The sequence below is a fragment of the Sorex fumeus genome, unplaced genomic scaffold (genome assembly GCF_029834395.1).
Source record: "Sorex fumeus unplaced genomic scaffold, SorFum_2.1 ptg000070l, whole genome shotgun sequence".
In the NCBI taxonomy this organism is placed as follows: Eukaryota; Metazoa; Chordata; class Mammalia; order Eulipotyphla; family Soricidae; genus Sorex; species Sorex fumeus.
The window spans coordinates 9,082,563-9,092,402 of record NW_026606127.1 but is presented as its reverse complement, the minus strand read 5'-3'; the positions used below and the strand labels follow the sequence as shown (position 1 = coordinate 9,092,402).

General features: G+C 40.5%; 1 pseudogene; it reads right to left on the bottom strand.

Moving 5' to 3' along the window:
- Nucleotides 1-2,326: 2,326 nt before the first annotated feature.
- On the bottom strand, nucleotides 2,327-2,425 carry LOC130037207 (uncharacterized; annotated as a pseudogene).
- Nucleotides 2,426-9,840: the final 7,415 nt, after the last annotated feature.

Genomic DNA, 9,840 nt, shown 5'->3' with positions numbered 1-9,840 from the left:
GGGTATCCTTATAGAATGTGCATTAAATCTTTATAGAGCTTTGGGGTGTATTGCCATTTTGACAGTGTTAAACCTCTCAATCCATGAGCATGGGATGTGATTCCATTTCCTCATATACTCTCTTATTTTGTAAAGTAGAGCTTTGTAGGTTTTTTTTTTTTTTGGTATAGATCTTTAACATTTTTAGTTGATTCTAATATACTCGATTTTCTGAGGTATTATTGTGAATGGGATTGTTTTTTCTCTATCTCTTTTTTCTCTTTCATTATTAATATATGGGAAAGCCATGGAGTACCAGATATTGATTTTGTAATATGCTACTTTACTAAACAAATCTATTTTTCCCAGGAGCTTTTTTGTAGATTCTTTGAGATTTTCTAAGTATAGTATCATGTCATCCTCCAAATAGTAAAAGCTTGAGTTCTTCCTTTTTTATCTGGATGCCCTTGATATCTTTTTTTTAACCGAAATCATATGACAAATACTTCAAGTACTGTGTTGAATAGGAGTGGTGAGAGTGGGTAACTTGTTTTGTGCCTGATTGTATTTTGGAATTCTAGTTCATTGATTTCTGCTCCAAGCCTTCAGTTTTTCCCCGTTGAGAATAATGCTTGCTGTGGGTTTGTGATAATTTGCTTTGACTATATTGAGGAAAGTACTTTCAACTCCCATTTTGTTGAGAGTTTTTCATCATGAATGGGTGCTGGATCTCATCAAATGCTTTATCTACATCTATTGATATGATTATATGACTTTTATCTTTATTTTATTGAGATGGTGTATTCTGTTGATTGACTAGAGAATGTTAAGCCATCCTTGCATCCCCAAGATAAACCTACTTGGTCATAGTGTGTGATCTTTTGTTGAGTTTCTGGATTCTCTTTGCTGGTATTTTCTTGAGAATCTGTGTATCTGTATTCATCAAGGAAATAAGTCTGTAATTTTCTTTTTTTGTGGTGTCTCTGTCTGATTTGAGTATTAGGTTGATCTTTGCCTCATAGAAACTATTTGGGAGTATTTATGATTCTTCAATTTCCTGGAAAATCTTGAAAAATGTTGGCAGCATTTCCTCTTTAAAGGTTTGAAATATTTCACTATTGCATCCATCCATCTGGGCCAGGGATTCTGTTTGGGGGGATACTTTTGACCATCATTTCAATTTCCTTGGAAGTGATAGGTTCAAGTATTCCAAATCTTCTTGGTTCAGCCTTGGGAGGTAATTGGAATCCAAAAATTTATCAATTTATTCAAGATTCTCTCATTTCCAGCTGTAAAGATTCTCAATATAATCTCTGATGATCCTATGGATTTCTGTAGTTTCTATTAGGATATGCCCCTTTGCATTTCTGATTCGATTTGTTAGAATTCTTTCTCTTTGTTTCTTTGAGAGGCTTCTCATGGTTTATTTATCTTATTTATTTTCTCAAAGAACCAGCTTTTACTCTTATTGGTCTTTTGGATTGTATTTTGGGATTCTAGCTCATTGACGTCTGGTACAAGTTTTATTATTTCCTTCCTCCAGCCTAGTTTGGACTACTTTTGTTGGTCATTTTCCAAAATCTTGAGCTCTAATTTATTCATGCAGGCCCTTTCTTGCTTCCTGATGAATTCTGGCAGAGCTATACTCTTTCCTCTTAACACTGTTTTTGCTGTGTCCTACAAGTTCTTTTAGCTCGTGTCCTCATTCTCATTTGTTTCTGGAAACTTTTTATTTCCCCTTTGATTTCTTCTCTAAGCCAACGGTTGTTCATTACTTCCCTTAAAAAATATTTCCTTGCTGAGCTTTAGTCTGTTTGATCTATTGAGAAGTGACAAAGTAGTGTTGAAATCTCCAACTAGTATTGTGTTGCTCTCAATGTTTTTCTTTAAGTCTATTAGAAGTTATTTTTAAGTATTTTGCTGGTCTGTCATTAGGATCACCTACAGTGAGGAGGGTGAGTTCTTTCTGATGTACAGATCCCATGATCATGAAGAAATGACCTTCACTGTCTCTTATAACCTATAGCCTGAAGTCCATATGGTCTGATACTAGTATATCCACTCCAGCTTTGTGAACGTGTTCGTTTCTTTCTTGAAGAATTGTTTTCCAGCCTTTGACTTTGAGCCCATGGTTGCTTTGATTGTTCATAAGTGTTTCTTCAGGCAGCAGAATGTTGGGTTCAGTTTTATAATTCATCTTCCCATTCTGTGCCTCTGAATTGGCACATTTAGTCCATTGACATTGAGGAGATTGTTGTGATGGGGATTTGTGCTATCTTTATGTAGAATTTTTGTACTTGTGTGGATTGTCTTAGCTTAAAGTCGCCCTGTTAATTATTCTTGCAACAAAAACATGGATCACTTTACAAGTTTGCATGTCATATCTGTGCAAGGACCATGCTAATCTCTGTATCGTTTCAATTTTAGTATATATGTTACCAAACATAGTATGAGTTAATTTTTCCATATTTTTCTCTTCTTATTACTTTGAGTGTTGTCCTTACTCAATCCTATGGCAGACAGTGATTCCAAATCAAGGAATATATTTCAAAGCAGCTTGAATAGATAGATTTAGAACTTTAATGTCCTAGAAAGAAAAGTATGGTTTTTACCATATTATCTTTTACCATACCCAAGGCATCAGTTTTACAAAATAATTCTTTTGGAAGATGGTATATGAGTCTTGTTTAATGCCCTTCCCTGAAACCTTCCTTAAGACCATTAAACTAGAGCCTTTTGCTGTTCTCACCTCAGTCCCGTGTACATCTCCAGGAAAAGGTGGATGGTGTTGTCTGCAATTCGACCACCTTGAATGTAAGTAGGATTTTTCTCCTGAAGGAAGAGGTGAGGAGAATATTGATGATTTCATTCCACCTTATTACAAGTACAACTTGAATGGAAGGTGAGACTCATGAGGCTCCTGTAAAGGACAGAAAAAGGGGTCTCAGTGAAGTTTAATGGCCAACACATATTAACAACACAGATGACTCAAAGTAGCCTGTGTGCATCTTTGTGTATAGTGAGTTTCATATCTACTGAGAGTGATTCTCAGTCATGACACACAGGCAAAACAGCCCTGTATTTAAAAATCTAGTTCTCTAAGCAGAGTGGGGTCTCTGAGGTGATTGAAAAGTGTATAGTAATTTATTACTAAGCACATAAGTACTTTTCGATCTAAAATTAATTCCAAATATGTCTAAAACGACAGTCTCCTGACCCCGCACCTGGCTTTCCTCACCTGGGCCCCTTGGAGGGGGAGGGGTGAATTTCCCTCACTGCCCTGAGTAGAGCCCCGACAGCTGAAGACCTCTGCAACCAGCCATAGGTATGCTTAAGACCACTCTGCCCAAGCTTGAAGGAGACTCATGCATGAAGGAAGTGGAAGCAGAACCTGTGTAAACACACAAAAAATAAAAGGCTGGCGGTCAGGCCATTTCCCCACTCCATGGAGGTCGATGGCGATGGTCAGTAGATGGAAGGAAACGGGAGTCAGGCTGGTTGGTCGTGGAGCAGCAGGTTATTACATGGAAGAGATGTATGTCATAGAGTCCTCAGGAATCCTCAAGCAGGTGCGGGCACTGAGATCCAGGATGATCCCCTTATATAGATCATAGAACCTCTAAAAGGGGCATTACAGTGATGTCATCAAAAGGAGTTACAGAAAGAACATTGAGGCAGCAAACCCTATATTGTTTCTTTACATCCACATTGTTTCCTTACATCAGCAGGCCAGTAGTAATACTGGCCTCAGGAAAGAAGATACAAAGCCAAACTGAAACCTTCCACAAGCACTTTCACAAGCTGCAACCACCTTGATTTGCATCCCAAAGACCAGCCTGGCTAGAGCTGGGAATCTACATCCCAAAGATCAGTCCTGGCTAGCACCTGATATCTGCAGATCTAAGACCAGCTGGAGTGATAGCACAGCGGGTAGGGCGTTCGCCTTACAAGCGGCCAACATGGCCGACCCGAGTTCGATTCCTCCGCCCCTCTCGGAGAGCCCAGCAAGCTACCGAGAGTATTCGATATGCCAGACACAGTAACAACAAAGTCTCCAATGGAGACGTTACTGGGCCCGCTCGAGCGAATCGACGATCAACGGGAGGGCCTTTACATTACATTTACAAGACCAGCTAGGTTTCTGAAAGAAAAGGAAAACTGTCTCAGTATACTGAAATCATTTACTGAAGGCAGTTTGAAGGGGAGAAAGCAGTTTCATCCAAGCTAGTCAGGACACACAGGAAAACAGCTTATAGGAGGTCTTTCTCCTCTCCTTGTCCAACCAACATATAAGCATATATAATATTAATCATTTTGTATGGACACAGTAAGAAATACTTTGAGCTTGTAGAATTGCTCTCCTAGGGCTATCTCGATCTCAGACTGCAGTGCTCAGGCAAGATATCTTTCCTATTCCTAGAAGCAGGGCCCTAGTGTTGTCGTTACTTTTGGATCATGACATCATTTGCCTATGATCAACCTCTTAACTTATAGTTAAGAATCGTGGCACCTTGGCCTGGCCCATCGCAATGCCAGGTTAGCACATAACTTACCAGCTTGCCCTGGTTCCATCCAGGCCCACGTCGGGACCCTGCCCTTGGGGTGCTAGGAAGTGAGGGCAACTGAGGCTTAAGTTGAGAGGGCAGAAGCCCAGGAGTGAATAATATTCAAAGCCAATCAATTCCTAACTTACAAAGCATATTAATTAATTGTCTTCCTGTATCTATACAAAAGGACATTGCATTAAGGTAAACTGCTCAAAAGACATAAGGAGAGGAGGAAGGCAATAACTTACAGTACAGCTTCAGTGTCTAAGAAGGATGAGACCTTACAAATTGGTTGGGGCAGAGAGCATAGAAGTGGTTACAGACAGACAAAGTAATGGAAGTTGTAAGGGACAGGCCCAAAATGGACCACCACCAGAATTAATTTAGCTTAGCTTAATAGGAACCTGCATTGCAAAATAACTTGTTTTTCAAGGAACAGGTCTAGATAAGCTTTTTCAGATCTGCTTTATAGGGCAAACGGGCCCAGAGAGCGGGTTTTAAAAAGGCCTTAAAAAAAAATTCTGGGGAATATTCCATCTGTTCTTTGGGGGGACAGTGTCCCCTTCTGGACCGCAGCAGGGAAGTAGTTAACCCTGACTGTGAGGACTTGGGGGACATAGGGTTTCCTTGGGTCCTCATCTGTTCTGGAGGCCTCATCTGTTCTGGACCGCGGCAGGGAAGTGGCCAACCCTGACTGGGAGGACTTGGGGGGACATAGGGTTTCCTCTAGCCCTCATCTGTTCTGGAGGCCTCATCTGTTCTGGAAAATCCGGCGCCGGGAGAAGACCTGGAAGAACTAAACCCTCTGGAGGTGAAAATCACGTGCACGCCCTTTGGGCATATTCGGGAGTCCCAGGGTGACTGGTGAGTGTGATGCGCACCGGTGTGAGAGAGTGGACCGGTCCGAGCGAGTGCAGGAGTGTGATCTGTGCGTGTGTCCTTAGTGTGTGTATTTGTCTTATTATCCTTCTCTTAGTTCTGTTTATTGAGATTGTTTAATATGGGTCAGAATCAATCGACCCCCAAAGCTTTAATTCTTGATCACTTCTCTGAGATCCACAGGAAAGCTCAGAATCTGGGCTTGATGATCAAGAAAGGTAAGTTTGCCAATTATTGTTCATCAGAATGGCCTTCCTTTGGTGTGGATTGGCCCCCAGGAGGTTCCTTCTCTCCAAACCTTGTGGCTCGGATAAAGGAGGCAATCTGTGGAAGATCTGCTGTGAAGGTATGCTCCCTTGGAAATCTCTAGGGGGACTGGGAGAGGAATGTGATAACCTCTGTGTGAATGTGTGTGTGTCTGAGCACCCTGATAGGTCCTCCTGTCGGGCGTGATTTTGTAGCTCCACGACCTGGCACTCTTAAAGTCCCTCTAAAGTCACGGAGCTTGAGTGGGCTGCCTGAGATTCCATGCAGAACATAAGGTCAATGGTGGCACTGGCATAGTTGCCAGTCGCAAGTCACAATGCTGAACCACTAAGGCTAAGTTCTGCTCCGGCCAGGCAAGCATCTGAATGGTCTCTGCAAAGAGGCACCCCTCCTTTGTCTGTCTCGTGTCACCATCCACTATGGGAAGAATGGGAGGAGAGCCCACTAGTGAGAAGATCCTGGGAAACTAAGGCAGATCAATTTCTAGGTAGAAATCCCTTTCCCCAAGCATTCTAACCAGCAGAATCAGCTAGAGGTCAATTCAAATGCTAATGGAGGCAGTCAGCAGGTTTAGCCCTAGGCAAAGTGAAGCAGAGAAAAGAAAAAAAGAGGTAAAAAGACAGGCAAGAAGTTTGTGGAAGAAAGCTTCAGCAGGGAACATTGGAATATGTGGCAAGCTAAGAAAGGCAGAACTTTTTCTCTTCTCCCCTTAATAGGCTTCTTGGAAACCCATGGCACTCTAGGTATGGGTCCACATGTGCAAGCTATGGTTGTGTGGACGCTCGGGAGGCAGGACCCAGGGATTCCTAGGGTGACTCAGAAATCTCTAAAGGAGACATCCTTTAAAGAGAGATTTTTCTGATGGGCTGGCATGCAGTTGTGGTCGTGTCCGTGCTCTCTCTAGAACCACAACACTAGAAACTATTAGGAGGAGAGCTTGCTAAGGAATTATCCTACCCTAGATTTTTCTTTTCCCTCCCTTTCATAGGTTATTGCTGACACTTAGGAGATATGGGAAATTCTACATCAGTACCTAAATATTCTCCTTTGGGTTGCTCGTTAAAACACCGGAAGAGCTTCCAAGTAGATGGTTTAGATAAGGAGTATCTTGTTGACCTCTGTAACACCACGTGGCCTGAGTGTAAGTTAGAATATTGGGAAGGATATACAGTGAATGGCAGTTTGCATTACCAGATCATTCTGCAGTCAGATCTTTGTAGGTAACAAAAGAAATAGGATTATCAAAGCAGAGGAGGCAGGAAAATGCAAGATCATGATACTAGCTCCCTGCCTCAGAACTAGCCTTGGCCAAAATATGGTAACATCTTTGTCATAGTTTATTTTGCCGGCTTATATCAACAAAAGCGCTTTCTTGACCCATTTTTAACAAGCGGGAGACTGGCTAGTCAGGCTGGGAAATGGGGAGCAGAGTTCCCAATCAGCAATAAGGTTTCTTCGCCCTGGGGACAGTCCCTTCCTTTCTCAGTCCATCAGTTTCTCCCTGCCATTTTTTGAAGGGTCAGATTGATCGATCAACTACAGATGTGTGCACATGTATGTGTGGTGTTTTAGTCAGTTCATTGTCTTGTCTGTCTGTCTGTCTGTCTGTGTCTGTCTATCTGTCTCTCTATGTGGAACACTCGAGTGTTGGGACCAGGCTGAAATCAGCAGTAGAAATTCTTGAGAAGTTAGTGATATGCAACCCAGTGACTTAAAAAATGCAGTTGTTTTTGGAACCTGTCAGACAAGGGTTAAAAGAAGAATCCTTATCAGAAGGTTAAGCCAACAGAGAGAGTAGAATTCTCAATCTAAATTTCTTGGTAGGAGAACATTAATGATTATGTGATTAACAGTTGAAATCCTTTTGAACTTAAGAATCTTGTACTATCTAGAAGAGCTATGGAACTAGAGCCTGAAACTTAAGTGAAATAAGAGTTCAGAGAAAGCAAGACCTTATCTTATAAGCCTCAGCTAACTTTAATAAAAAATTAGGCCGCTTTTACAAACTACAGAGGTACAGAAGCCATTAAAATTAAGTTTCCTTGTTTTCCTAAACCGTGGCAATTTATAGGATAACAACTGGACTTGTCCATTCCTCCTTGACAGAAGGAGCTAAGGTTTATCATGTTACACCCATCACAGTGCTCCTGAGTCACTTCCATTCCTTTGTTTTTCTGTAACCACTTCTCTATGCTCTCCTCCCCAACCAGATAATCAGATTTCACCCTAGTCAGAATCTGTTATTTTGTAAGATCAGATCCTTCCAGGACACTGAACTTGTATTGTAAATTGTGAGTCGATCTGTTAAGTAAGAATCTGTCCTAGAAGAATGTCCTGACTAGTTTGGGTGAGGTTAAACATTTTTCCCTTTCAAACTGCCTTCAGTAAATAATTTCAGTATACTGCAAGAGGCAGCTTCCCTTATCTCACAGAGCAGATCTCAGGTTCTAGCCAGGCCTGATCTTTGGGATGTAGATTCCCAGCTCTAGCCAGGCTAGTCTTTGTTACTGGCCTGCAGATATAAAGAAGCAATGTATGTTTTGCTGCCTCAATGTTCTTTCTCCTTTTTGCCCCTTTAGAAGTACCATGAGATTTTGGGGCTCTCTACTAGGTCTGAGAGAACAGGGGAAAACATGCTTAAGAGAACCTGAGTTCCTTTTATGGGATATAATGAGACTGTAAGAATGGGCAGCTAGGAGAGGCAGGAGAGATACGGGAGTGAATGGAGAGAGGATTGGAATAAACTGCAACTAAGATCAAGCAGCCTGGCCATAAGATTTCCTTCCTTTTCTTGCCCATCTCCATCTACCTCCCTGGAGTAGGGGAAACTACCGAACGCGGGCGGTGGGAAAGATAGATTGTTGCCATCCTTTTTGTGCTCACACAGCAATTCAAATATTTTCTTATGCTGATATCAAAGTTTGGTAAAAAAAAAAAAAATCCAAAGGGCTTTTTCTGTGTCTGAAAGCATGTTTGTATTTTTGTGGAATTGTTAAAAATGTCTGGTATAGAGAGCTCATGATTTTAAATAATTAAGGTACAAGAACTATTGAAATTAAGCCAAAGAAAGTTTTATCATGTTTTATAAAAATTGATTGTTTATAGGTCTTATGCTGTTATGTTAATGTACATATTTGTATCTGCATTGGATTAGAATATTTGACCTAGAAGGAGTTAAAATAACTATGACACATGAAAACAGGGTCAAAAAGTAATGGTTTAGTTTAAACTTGAGTTTCTAGAGTTATAAAATTGATTGCAAAGTTTGTCCTACCAGTGCTCTCTATGATCTCTGAGACTCTTGGTAACTAAAATTTCTAGAACTACTAAGAGTTATAAAATGGGTTCACTTCAGATGTCAGCCTTCTGTAGTAGTTTCTGAGAATGGAGAATTGCATGGAAAATGTGGGAAATTTTACTAACTATGTTGTTAATCAGCCTGTCTATTGCTTAAAAGTGCATGCTATTATTTTGATAATTTTATTTCATGCCAAGCTTTGTCTCCAGATATCAACCTAGACCTGACCTGAGAAATTTGTACCTAAGTGTGAAATGCTTTCTGTTTCATGATAATCTATGAGTGTTTTAATCTTTTTGTATTTGTGTTTTCCTGTAAATCAGAATTTTAAGATGTCTCCTGGTTAATTTCTAATGTAAAGTGATCTTTTGCCCAGTGGACATACCTTGTAAGAGCTTTAATTGTGAGCATTTTAAAGGCTTTTTGAATATCTATAGAACTGATCTAATGCTTCTGAAATAGCAATGCAGAGTACAGCTTTGTCATGTTAAGTGAGATGGTTGGTAACTTGTGTCTAAATTTGGGAGATCACATTGTACATTGTACTACTATAGATGTATGTCATAAGTCAGAAAGATAACGGATGGAGATATTGTCAGTGGGAAAAAAGAAAGGGATCCTGTTAAAGTGAAAATGGTTTTGAAATGAGATGAAGGAAAGTTACAGGACAGAATGAATGTTAAGGAATGTGCAGAGGGTTTGAGGTTGTGTTTTAAGAAAAGGAACTGATCAAATTGTATTGTTATAAGAAACTTTAAATTACACCTGCAGAATTGTTCTGGTGCCTGTTTGGTAAACTCATATTGAAAAGATATTGGACAGATTGTCCAGACTCCTGGTACAGTGCTCTTAGAAAATGGGAAGTCAAGG